The sequence below is a fragment of the Dromiciops gliroides genome, chromosome 2 (assembly GCF_019393635.1).
Source record: "Dromiciops gliroides isolate mDroGli1 chromosome 2, mDroGli1.pri, whole genome shotgun sequence".
Taxonomy (NCBI): domain Eukaryota; kingdom Metazoa; phylum Chordata; class Mammalia; order Microbiotheria; family Microbiotheriidae; genus Dromiciops; species Dromiciops gliroides.
Genome location: NC_057862.1, coordinates 420,813,003 through 420,825,245, shown reverse-complemented (window position 1 = coordinate 420,825,245; position 12,243 = coordinate 420,813,003). Strand labels below are relative to the sequence as shown.

Here is a 12,243-nt window from a genome sequence, read left to right as displayed (position 1 = left end):
AACTAAATGGTTTGAAGAAAATGAATTAATAAGTAATTATTAATAATTAATGAGATTAAATAATTATTTTCTTCACAGGTTCATATGTGGACACCTGTGTGACCATAGCAAAATTCCTCCCCTCTCTATGCCTCAGTTTCCTCATCTGTAAAAGAAAGGCTTGGACTAGATGATTTCTAAGTTTCCAGCTCTAATCCTATGATCTTCTCTGCTTTGTTGGGGCTCATTCAGTATTAGCAAGTTAGGGTCAATAAGATTTAGAGCTGGTGATTTAGAGATCATGTAAGTCCAAACCTTCCTTTTATAGAGGGGTAAACTACGGCTTACGGCAGATGCAGTGATTCCCTCAGCTAATAAGTAGCACCCCTGGAGAGTTAAAGCCAAATTCCTTGACTCAAAATCTAGTGCTCTTCCTACCACGCCAAGTTGGGGTTTTTTTGCTGCCAGCCTTTGCTTCTGTATTTTCCCCTGTTTTCTCTTGCTAAAACTCATATTAACAAACTCACAATTTCTATAGGTCTTTATAAAGCACTCTCCTACCATACCCGCTGCGACATAGGTAGTGCACAAGTTATTATTCCCATTCTACCAATAAGGAAACTGAGGGTTTGAGTGAGAAAGGTGTTTGCCCTAGATCGTGCAACTAATAAATAGCTGAGCCGGGATTCAAGGCCAGGTCCACTGACTGAAAATCCAGGGCTCTTTCCACAGCACCGCATTAATGTGGTTAACGAGACTTTCTGAAAACTGCCCTTCCCAGAATAACCCCAGATGACACAGTTTCTGGCTCTCCCCCAGTCCCTCTTGCAATTTCTAACTTTTTCTTAATTAGCAACTACTAAAGCAGCTTATTAATTGTGAAAATTGTGAAAAGAAAGACTGACAAGAAAAGCTGCCCATGCCTAGAGAAGTCTATTGGTGTCGTATACTAGAGATTTTCCTTGGATGAACTTGGTGGCTTCCTTGGAATAGGTTCAACAACTGATCCCCTAGGAAATGTTTCTCTGCTCTTTTTTTGAAACTTGATCTAAAGCAAGTTAAGGTGACCTGGGTTCAACTACAAGCTCGGTCATTTATACCCTGTGAGACCCTAAGCAAGTCACTTCCCCCTCTTAGAGACTCAGTTTCCTCACCTCAAAATGAGGGGGCTGACCTGCATCTATCTCTAGGATCCACTGCATCTCTAACATTCTAAGGTCATCTCAGACTCTGACATTGTCTATTCTAATAATCTATCTTCCAAGATCCTTTTCACCTCTAACATTCTGTGTTCTGAAGTCCTCTGATTCTTAACATCCTATGATGTAAAGTAAATTGGAGTAGCTGACATTATGCACCTTCCGTAGATTAATGTTTAACATTTGTTGAAGTAAAACCACAAGGCATGAAGTTCTTCTCTAGAGAGGACCTTCTAGAGAAGAGTTTGTCCCGGAAAGTGGAAGCCCCATGGTTGTTATCTGCTGTAATTGGCTAATCACTGGGTGAAAGTGCTGCACACTGAGAAGAGATGTATTTGGGATGGAAAAGAGCTTAGAATTGTACCTAGTACTTCTGGCTATGAATCAGTGTGTTGTCTGTTGATTGTTACCAGATATTCTGTGGGGGTGACCATTGATTGGCCTGCTTCTCAAACAAAGTGACTGGATTTATTTGAGTCCTTATGAAAATGGAATGAATAGCTGAAACTGGCTGGGGGTGGGGTTGGGGAGAAGTATTCTTAGTCTTTGAGGAAATATGCAAATCCCATCTTCTTGCAGTGGATCTAGGTTTATGTGTTGGCAGGTGGCAGAGAGAAGATAGGGTGAAACAGGGAATGGTAGAATCACAAAACATAGAGCTGGAAGGGGACCTTATAGAATCATGATTTATATCCCTATCAGAACGGAAATGGATTTTAGAGACATCATTTAGTCCAACTCCCCTCTAGATGACAGGACTGAGCTCCAGACAAGGGAAGTGACTTGTCCAAGATGTCACAGTCCAGTAAGTGAAACTGAGTTGGTTTGAACTGAGACCTTTCTGGCACTAAAATCCCTGAGCTTCCACTCCAACACTTCTCACCAGACCACAACATAGATTGTTTGAGGTGAAGAGGCTTTAGCAATCCTTGATCCTAGGTCTGAGAGCTTGAAGGGATCTCTAGAGAACATCTAACCCTCTCATCTTACGGCGGGAGAAAGTGAAGAGCTCTTTAGAGATTTCTGTTTTGAAACGTATCTGGTGCTGGGGCGATTTCAAAAGCTTTTCTGGCTCCAGTGCATTCTGTTGTCTCATTTGCCAGGCATGTTGAGGCAGAGATAGGACCTCCCCTGATTTACTGCTCACAGACAGTAGCTTCTGGATGGGGACGCAAGGGACCATCTCCCAGATCGCATCTTTGGGCTAGGCTTTCTTGGCGATATTTAAGCAGCAGAGTTTGACCAATGAGTCAGTCAGTGGGCAAAAACACCATGTTTTCCCTGAGAACTCCATGCTAGGGAAGCCTTACTAGTGGCCCCTTCTTGAAGCAATCACCTTGGAAGAGAATGTGGAAAGAGTTTGCTCAGCTTTCCCAAGTGGGTTTTGTTGCAAGAATTCAGAGCTTGTCCGGCGGATTCACTTTCAAAATAGTAAGTTGATGCTGAGGATAAGCAGAACCCTTCTTCCAGCTTTTGCCTTGTCTGGTGCCTCACCCCCAACTTATCCTTGCTCTTCTTCCCCTCACCCCACCCCCCATCCCACCACCCCACACATATCCCAGCTTCTCAACAGTAGCAGCTCTGTACCTGGAGTTGAAAATTTGCACAGAATATTCTTCAGCAGACAAAACAGAGTCGAGGCTTATTGAGAAATACTAGAAATCACCCACAGGTGCTAAAATTCTCACATTTTAAGTTTGAAGATGCAATTATTAAGCACCTACTGTGTCGTGTGCAACGGGAGGCCCATTCTCGAAGTCCTAGCATGAGGTTTTTTGGGGGTTTTGTTTTTGTTTTTTCCTGTGCTCCGGTTTTCAGACAATGCTTCAGTAATTATCCCTATCATCCCTTGAACATTTTCTCTTGCAACACCTACACCTTAACACAGTGGAGGGCATTCAGCAACTTATCTACTTTTGTTTCGGACAACTGTTTGTTTCTTCATTAGGGGGTTGACTCCACTATTCCTCAATTTGCTAAAGCTGCCCTTCACAGAGCTATGGATAGTTAGAGCTGGAAGGGACCTTCAAGTACTTCATCAGATCCAACCCCCTAACTTTACAGAAGAGGAAACGGAGGTTCAAAGAGAAGTGACTTTAATATATAAAGTCAATATCAGAGCTGGAAGGGGGAGCTCGAGATTGAACCCAGGTCTTCTAAGTTCTTTGCTCCTAAGGTTGCACTCACTGCCTCCCCTTGTAACCTGGTAAGAGTTTTCATGTTTCCCTCCTTCTCCTCTCCCTCCCTCTCTCCCTTTCCAGAATTTTGACCTGAAGTCAGTCTGCCTAGCTGTGGTTCCCCATAGAGTGGAGCAAAATCATTCCCCAGGGATCCCCACCCAGCTTCACTCATTTAGCTTCCTAGGAGCCCCCAGCCCCCTGGCCACACTTGCTGCTACTTACCTACTTTCCTCCTGCTTGGCTCCTTATGCCACTTCAAACTTTTCACATAGCTTTTTCTCAAAGGGTTCCTTATAGGAGGGGCTTCCCCACTGGTGCCTGGGACCTCCCTGGAATGCTGGATCAGACTGGTGCCCCAGGAGGGAGTCCTTTGCAACCACTCTGGGATACTGGAGCTAGAGACAGGGGCGGGGAGGGTCCAAGAAAGGATTTAAAAAAAAAAAACCAACCAAAAAACCTGGAGTCTCCTTTCCTCAGGTGGCCGTGCCTTTATCCAGAAGTGTCCTGTGTTGCACTGGACTGGTAGCCTTCGGCCCCATGCCCTGGGCCTGGGGGGTGGTGGGGGCTGCCCTGGGGCCGGACTCAGCACTTCGGGACTAATGCTTTGAATCATCCTTGGGGGGCCAGGCTAAAGCAGCCTCATTGAACTTCAGCAACTTTGTGGAGGATTTACATGCGGAGGAGAGGGGAAAAAAAAAAAAAGACGTTTTGGTAAAGCATGCGGCAAGCAGGCGCTCCTGGTTGGTTCAAGTCACATTTCTCCACCCACCCATGCAAGAAAGGGAGAGCCAGAGAGTGGGGGCTGAGGGCGTCCCTTAGCCACAGACCTGGAGACTGCCGGCTTGGGCAGGAAGTTTAACCGGGGTGATGTCAAAGCTCCCTACGAGCTTCCCCAACCACTCTGGGCCTGCAGGAGACCGCCTCCTGGCCCGGCTAGCGACTGAAAGCACCATCCCAAGCCACCACTTCCCCCACCCCTCACTCCTGCTAGCCCCTAGCTCCCCTCCCCTCCCTCTCCCTCTTTTCCCCCTCCCTCCCTCCCTTCCCCTAAAGCTCCCAGCTGCTCCCCCCCCCCCCCCCCCCCGCCTCCCTTTCCTGCCTTCCTCAGCTTCTTGGCAGACAGCATTACAACCGCACCCGGCCGTCCCGCCTCCGCCCCCCCTCCCTCTCCAGCCCAGGCCCCCATCATTGGCAACAGCTTTAGCAACACTCTTCTCCTGGATAGCAAAAGGGACAAATGGCTCACAAAACTGCCACCAAACAACTCATAATAAGGTCAGTTCAGTAGAGGGCAGGAGTTGGGGGAGGGGGGTTTACCTTTTAGCTTATGTAATGTATTTGGATTTTGCTACATTTTTCTCCAGCTGTTTTTGCAAAGGTTCTGTGTGTTAGTGGTGCTTTGGGCCAGGGTTGCGCTCCTTTCGAGAGCAAGCTGGAAATCTGAGCCCAGGTCTGAGCTGATCCTTAGTAATAATACCAGGTGTAAGTGTTAGCTCTTTGTCATCCCAGCTCAGAGTAGTTAGAAAAAATAAGACTTGGGATAGGAGGAAGGAAGGAGATCAGGTTCCCACTCCACTTACCAAGCTGTGTGACCCTGGCCAAATCATTTCACCTCTCCAAAACTCAGTTTCCTTCCTGAAAAATGGGGATGGTAATCATTGCTTTGACAGGCCTCCCAGAGTCATGGAGAAAGTGTTACTATCATGAACCATGACTTGGAGAAATAGACACAAACTTGCTCGTGAACTAGGTAGTTGGTTGTGGGGGGGGTGTTGCCTTAGGACCCCATTGTTCAGAGATCTTAGTGTATTTATGATTTACTTGGCAGAGCTACTCCCGCTGTCAACAAAGCTACCAAAGCAAATCATCACCTTCCCCTTGTCTCTGGAGATCAAGATTCTTAACTTTTGTATCATGGACCTCTGGCAATATGGTGAAGCCTGTGGACGCCTCAGAATAATGTATTTAAATACATAAAACATGTGGGATTATCAAGGAAGTCAAGCTATTAAGATGTTAAAATCAAAACAAACAAACAAAAAGTTCAGAGACCCTAGGTTAGTAATCCCTACCCTAGAGGATTCCATGGCTTGCTGTGGTCAAAAGAGTCCATCCCCTGCTGGCAGCCCTCTGCCCACACTTAGCTGGACTGGTTCTTGAAAGACAAACATATGGGCTTCCCCTGGGCCATGCTCCAAGTCTCTCCAGATTGATTGGACCCACCAGAACCCAAAATTCTCTGGAGGAGGAAAATCATTTCCACAAATAATCACAATATTAGGTAGCATTAGCAATAAAGGTAGAGTACTGGTTGCCCCAGTAACCAGGAAAGAGATTAGGGGCAGGCTATGCATCCTTCCTTGGTGTACCTCAGGATGAAGAAGCTGGAAACCAGGAGGAGAACCCTCAGCCATACATAGGGAATAGGGGCTATGTTGGAGAAATTTCAGGAGCTGGTCAGTATTCCTCAACAGTGCTGAGAAAGTTAGCAGGTAAGGCAGTGTAGTACAGTAGCAATTTATGATCAGTGGATTTGGAGTTGGGCCATCTGTGTTCACATCTTGTCTCTGCCACTTACTACCTGTATGACCTTAGGCAAAGCACCTAACCTCTCTAGCCTTCAATTTCCTCAGCAGCAAAATCAGGGGATTGGAGTAGATAGCCTCTAAAGACCCTTCTAGAAAATAGATTCAAAGTTCACATTTTTTAGCATGGCCAGAATGGGGATTTGTTTTGCTTGACTATGAATATTTATTACCAAGGTTTTCTCTTTTTTTCCAGTGAGAAGAAGTTGAAGGATGAGAAAATAAATACTTATTAATTTTTTAAAATTAATTTTTAAAATTCTATAACCTTATGAGTTGGCAGGTAAGAAATAGGGCATCACTGTTGGATCCTCAAGAGAACATTTTCCCTAATTTCAGTTAGAGAGTTTTCCACTTTTCCATGCTAAATACCCAGAAAATAGAACAAGATAAAGTTTCATGAGTTAACAGAACAAAAAAAAAAATCAATAATACCCTGGTAACCCACCTTCTGGGCATGAATCTATCCATCCGTAGCTAGTCCTCAGTCAATAAACACATGGTCCATCATCAAGCCATCTCCTATGCTTTTTTAGTTAACAAGGAACCTGTCTGAGCATACAGTTACCTGGCACAGACTTTCAGAGGGAGTCTATACAGAAGACCCTGGAAAACAGCAGGGAGTGATCTCTTCCCCCTGTGGTAGGGACTCTGGAGGTGATTACTGGCTTTTTCACAAATCCTATTTGTATCATCTCAAGACCCTGTGAATGAACATGAGGGGAGCAGATGGTGGGATGTGGCATTATAAATGATAAAAGAATAAAACCTCAAGTAGTTACCCCCAATCAGAGATAGTCATGAATCAATTAATAAGCATTCACCAAGCACATATCTCCCAAGCACTGTACTAAACTCTGGTGATACAAAGAAAGGCAAAACCACAAAAACATGTAACAACACTAATATGTGACAATATAGTCACAGTATACAGTCACATTTCTCCACCACTGTAGATGAAACACAAGCAAACTACATTCAACCATAAACATTTTTAAGCACCAACTATGTGCAAGAAATTGTGCTAACCACTGGGGATGCAAAGATTAAAAAATAAAATAATATAAAATGAAATGAAATGAAATAAAACAGAAGAAAGGAAAAGACACAGTCTGCCCTCAAAAAGCTTACATTTTATGTGGTAGGCTCAGAATAATTACACAGAAAAGTATAATGCCAGCACTTTATGATTGGACAAAGGAAAGATCCCATAAAATGTTTAGGAAATTTGCACAAAGGACATTTTCTGCAGGAAGAATAAGGGAGGGCTTCACAGAGAAGGTTGTGTTTGAATTGAACCTTAAAGGAAGAGAAGGAGTCTGAGAGGCAGAGAAAGGGAGTTCTTTCCAGGCAGAGCCTTTATGAGTGCAGAGAGGAGGTGGGAGAGAGAATATCAGATTGAAGAAGAAGTAGCCCAGCTTGGCTGGCATATAAAGTGTGTGAAAGGCATTAATCTGAATTCAGCCTGGAGTCAGTTTGTGAAGGCCTTAAGTGATGGTTAAGGACTTGTGTGTCATTGTAGAGACAATTGGGAGTCTTTGAAGGTTTTTGAGTAGAGGGGTCATGCGGTCAGACGTGGATGTGGATGACTGTTTGAGGAGTTCCTTTGGGAAAATATGAGGCTTTACAATGCTTGGCATCTTATGCACAGATTAGGCTTTTTTTTTTTTAATCCACACCAGGATTCTAATCTAAGCTCTGCCACTTACTAGCTGTGTAACTGTGGACAAACAAGTCAAGTCAACCTCTCTGAGTTTGTTTCTTGATCTGCAAAATGGGGAGAAAAATATATGCACTTCTAGCCTCCTGGAAGGATAAGTTTGGAGTGATATCTATTGCTAGAGAACTGCTGCAAGCACTCTTTTATCTTGTTTGGGGGCTTTCAAAGTGAAAAACCTCTTGGCAGACAGGGTCCTGTCTTGGCCTGCTGCTTTGTCCAGGGTGGAATTAGTCTTCTACCTAGGGCTCAAGAAGTTTCTGGTACACTGAAAAGTGTTGGGTGTGGACTTACTATCTCTATAAGAATTAGAGCTGGAAGGGAAATTTAATTCAATCTAAGAACACATTTGTTCAGTGCCTATCATGTTGAAAATACTGTGTTTAACATCACACCAATGCATCACGGGACCTTGGAGAGCCTCTTTCCAGCTCTTTCATTTTATAGGTAAGAAAAGTGAGGCAGCATTAGCAGTAGTAAAGAAGGCTGGATCTGATATCAGAGAACCTGAGTTCAAATCCTGGTTCTGCTACTTACTAACCCCGTGGCTCTCTCCACAATCTGGCACCAGCCTATCTTTCTAGCCCAGTGACTGACTTTGGTGAAATCACTTAATCTCCCTGATCTTCCCTTTCTTCATCTGTAAACTCAGGGATTTGGGCTCAGTGACCTCTAAGTTCCTTCCAGCTTTACACCTTTGATGCTGAGACCCAGGGAGGAGGAAAGACTTGACCAACAACACATAGATTGTAGGTAGAAGAGCCAGGATGTAAACCAAGGATGTTAAGTTAAGGGCTGTTAAGTGTTCTTTCCACCACACGGTATAAAATTACCTTAGTTTCAGCTTCTTTCTCACATAGGGAAGGAAAGAGATTGAAGGAGATGACACAGACTTCTGAGCACTAAGAAGAGTGTTGAGAGAGGACAGAAGGAACAAAGGAAGAAAGGAGGGAGGCAAGGAGGAAGAAAATATGAAATACCTACTATATGCCAGGCACTGTGTTAAGTGCTTTACAAATATTATCACATTTGATCCTTACAACAACTGTGTAAGGTAGGTGCTCTTATTATCCCCACTTTATAGGTGAGGAAACTAAGAAAAACAGAATTTAAGTGACTTACCCAAGGTCACACAGCTAATAAGTGTATGAGGCCAGATTTTAATTTAGGTCTTCCTGACTCTAAGCATGGAGCTCTATTCACTATGTCATCTAGCTACCTAGATAGATAGATAAAGCATTTAAGTGCTTACTATATGATGGGCAATGTGCTAAGGGCATGGAATACAAATTCAAGCAAAAGAAAAGACAGTCTCTACCCTCAAGGGGCTTACATTCAAATAGGGAAACACAGCACATAAAACAGAGGTGAAAAGTGGGGAAGAGGAGGCACCTGGGGTGGTGAGATGAGGAAGTCAAGAAGCAGTCTAAGGAGGTAGGGGCTAAGTCAGATTTGGTTGGTTGTTGTCCTTTGTTTAGAAGAAGATCAAAATGACATCACTATGTTAGAGTCAAGTTACTGTGGCTGATCAGACCAATATGGGCTTGGAATGCTCTACCACAGGTGGGGTATAAATAATCCATGTGAACATTTGGGTTGGATTCTCTAAATTTGTGCATATTGCATTTCTTTCGAGCTGCTTCAATTCTGATTTGCTTATATAGCACAGCACCTTCTCTGATGAGGGCATGCCATGCTGGCCAGTCCTGTGCCAGTGTCTCTCATGTCATGCAACCAATTCCCAAGTTCTTAAGAGAGATTTAGCCAGATTTAGAGTGAGCATGGCTGCCATGGGTACTTCCTTAAATGGTGATTGCCACCACTCAGAGGAGCTAGAGTCATTGCCAGCATGAGAAGGCTGCTGGGGAGAAGTTGGGAAGTGATCTGGAGAGTAATAAACTGAGCTGAGTTTGGAAATCAAAGTGAATCCAGACCAGAGTCTGAGGTGACAAAAACAAGACAGACAGACTGGGACCCCTTCCTCCACTGAACAGTTAGTTTTTATCTGTAAATCATATCTGCAAGATGAAAATTGAGAAAATTATTTTAAAATAAGTGAAAGTGACTTAAAAATAAAACATTTCTAACACAGGGGTAGAGTAAGTTATTATTATTATGAGCTTGTGATTTTTTTCATTATCAGTGATTTTATATGAATTTCAAAGAAACTTTATAATCTTGGGGTGTAGCTTAGCTTCCTCCCAAATCAACTAGCCTTGCCAGCTAGTTCTCCCTTTCTACACCCTATTTTTCCCTTGTGCAATTTTCCTAGAAGCCATATTTAACTTTGCTTCACCTCAGACAAGTGATGGAGTTCTCATGTAGAACGTAGAAATGCTTTCCAGGCCAACATTGGTCATGCCGGAACAGTCACGCTTACCTCAGTTTGGCAAAATCTCCTAGAAGGCTGTGAACAATGGGGCTGCCACTAAGCATGTAATTTGTTCAGATCTCCTTCCTCCCCCATTGGAAGACGATGAGGTGATTAAGGTGGCACCTAGCCCATTCTGACCAAGACAGCAGGAAAAGTAGCTCAGGACTTTTTACATCCTCATATTGACAGGTAGTGATTTAGTAAACTTGCCACCAGAGCATGGAAGTTTTCTTCTTAGCACAGAATTCTCCCAGCTGCCAAGTCACTACAAATTGGCACTAAACTTAAAAGTCAGAGAATAACAATGTTAGAGCTGCAAGGAACCTTAGAAAAGCAGAATGTTAGCAATGCAAAGAACCCTAGAGCTCATCTTGTCCAACCCCCTCATCATTTAGAGGAGGAAACTGAAGTCCCAGAGAAGGGAAGTGACTGGCTCAGGGTCACACAGATAATCAGCAGTAAGCCTGGGATCTGAGCCATAACTAGGGTGGGGCAATTAGAGCTTTTCCCCAGGGTGCTGAATTTTAAAGGGCATGTAAAGCACTTGCAATCCTTCTGCTGTGTAGAAACAATGGAGCTAGCTTAACACATTTCCTTCCTTTGGCAGCCAGCTGCACACCTACTTACCTGATTAAAAATTCTCTCTAAAGCCTTACAACAAGTAGTTATCCAGCCTCTGAATCAAAATTTCCAGTGAGGTACAACCTACTACCTTCCATTCCATATATGCACATGTACTTCCCATTCCATGTATGCACAGTGTCAATTATTAGAAATTTTCTCCTTGTAATGAACAAAAGTCTGCCTCTGTTAATTGCTACCCACCGAAACAGTACCTTCCTTAATACAGGGATGCTTTGTTCTCTCTGGGGTCAAGGAGAAAGTTTTATCTCTCTGCCATATGAGATATTGATAAAGACAACCATTATCATCATCAATGTAACTTACATATTACTCGAAGGTGTTTGTCACCTCTACACTTTAAGCCCCTTGAATACCCATTGGACATCCCACTGGGGTGAATTTGTGGGAGGAGATTAACAAAAGGTGATAATTAACAAGATTAACAGGATGGGCCAGCACAGATAGGTTGTAATTTGCATCGTTGTGGGGAATACCAACAATGATAAAATATGGATCTGCTGAATCTTTTGGAGTTTCACTCCATATTTGGAGATACAATGAAGGCCCAATTAGTGCAAATAATGAAACCCCATGAAGTAGTTGTATTGTTCAAATCCATACTTCATGAAGCCAGTACCAATTACTATTTACATAAGTTTTACTCTGAATAGTGCAAATTTGAATACATGCAACTACTTCAGGGAATTCATTTTACTCACTAAATGGAACCTAACTGTAAAATGCTTAAAATACAGATTGGGAGAGGTAACATTGATTAGTATGAATGAATTTTGATAAAAATATAAATGTTCATGTCAGATTCTTTCCTGCTCTGACACTAGGGAGAAGCTTAGAATACAGTAAAATATTGGCACCTGAAAGAGGAGTTGGGGTGAAGATTCTCCTGAGAGAAAGGCCCACTAAAGGAACTGAATATCATAGGTTCATGAGTTGTAGAGATAGAAGAGACCTCAGAAAACAACCTGTCAAAGAGTATTTATTAAGTGCTTGATATGTGCCAGGCACTGTACTAAGCCCTAGTTATAAAAAGGAAGGTAAAAACCCTCCCTGCCTTCAAGGAGCTTACATTAGTGTGCCAAAGAAAACAGCTTCTTCACCTGACCCTTTAACACAGATGTTTTTTAATGATGTGTTCTTGGCCCCCCTTCCCCTCTTAGTCTACACTCTCCTCCCCTTCCTTCTCTTCCCCCTCATCCTCTTTCTTTCCCTTCCCCTTCCCTTTCCCTCCTTCCTCCTCCTCTCTTTTCTTCTCCCCTTTTTAAAATCAACATGTCCAAAGCCAAACCCATTATCTCTTCTCCTAAAGCTGATTCACTTTCTGACATTACTGTTTTTATATGTGGTACTAACATTGTTTATCTCAAATGTTTATAAACTTGGGTGGATGTATGGACTTACTTGGACTATAGTTGCATTCTAGTTGTAGACCTTTTCCACTTTTACTCTCCCCAGAACCAATCTATCCTTCATACCACTGCCAAAATATATTTTCTTATACATCCATGTGCTTAAGTCATTCTTATGCTCAACAATCTTCCATTGTTCCCTGATGCCTGTCAAGTAA

The 12,243-nt window shown here is 43.1% G+C and overlaps 2 protein-coding genes across 3 annotated transcripts in view; one reads left to right on the top strand and one right to left on the bottom strand.

The window, feature by feature from the left end:
* Positions 1-4,006, bottom strand: part of ANGPTL2 (angiopoietin like 2) — a 62,972-nt gene extending 58,966 nt beyond the window's left edge. The window contains exon 1 of the mRNA XM_043981907.1: positions 3,581-4,006. The gene's annotated coding sequence lies outside the window, so the exon portion shown is untranslated. The remainder of the gene's footprint in view (positions 1-3,580) is intronic.
* Positions 1-12,243, top strand: part of RALGPS1 (Ral GEF with PH domain and SH3 binding motif 1) — a 632,069-nt gene that overhangs the window by 360,297 nt on the left and 259,529 nt on the right. The window lies entirely within an intron of this gene.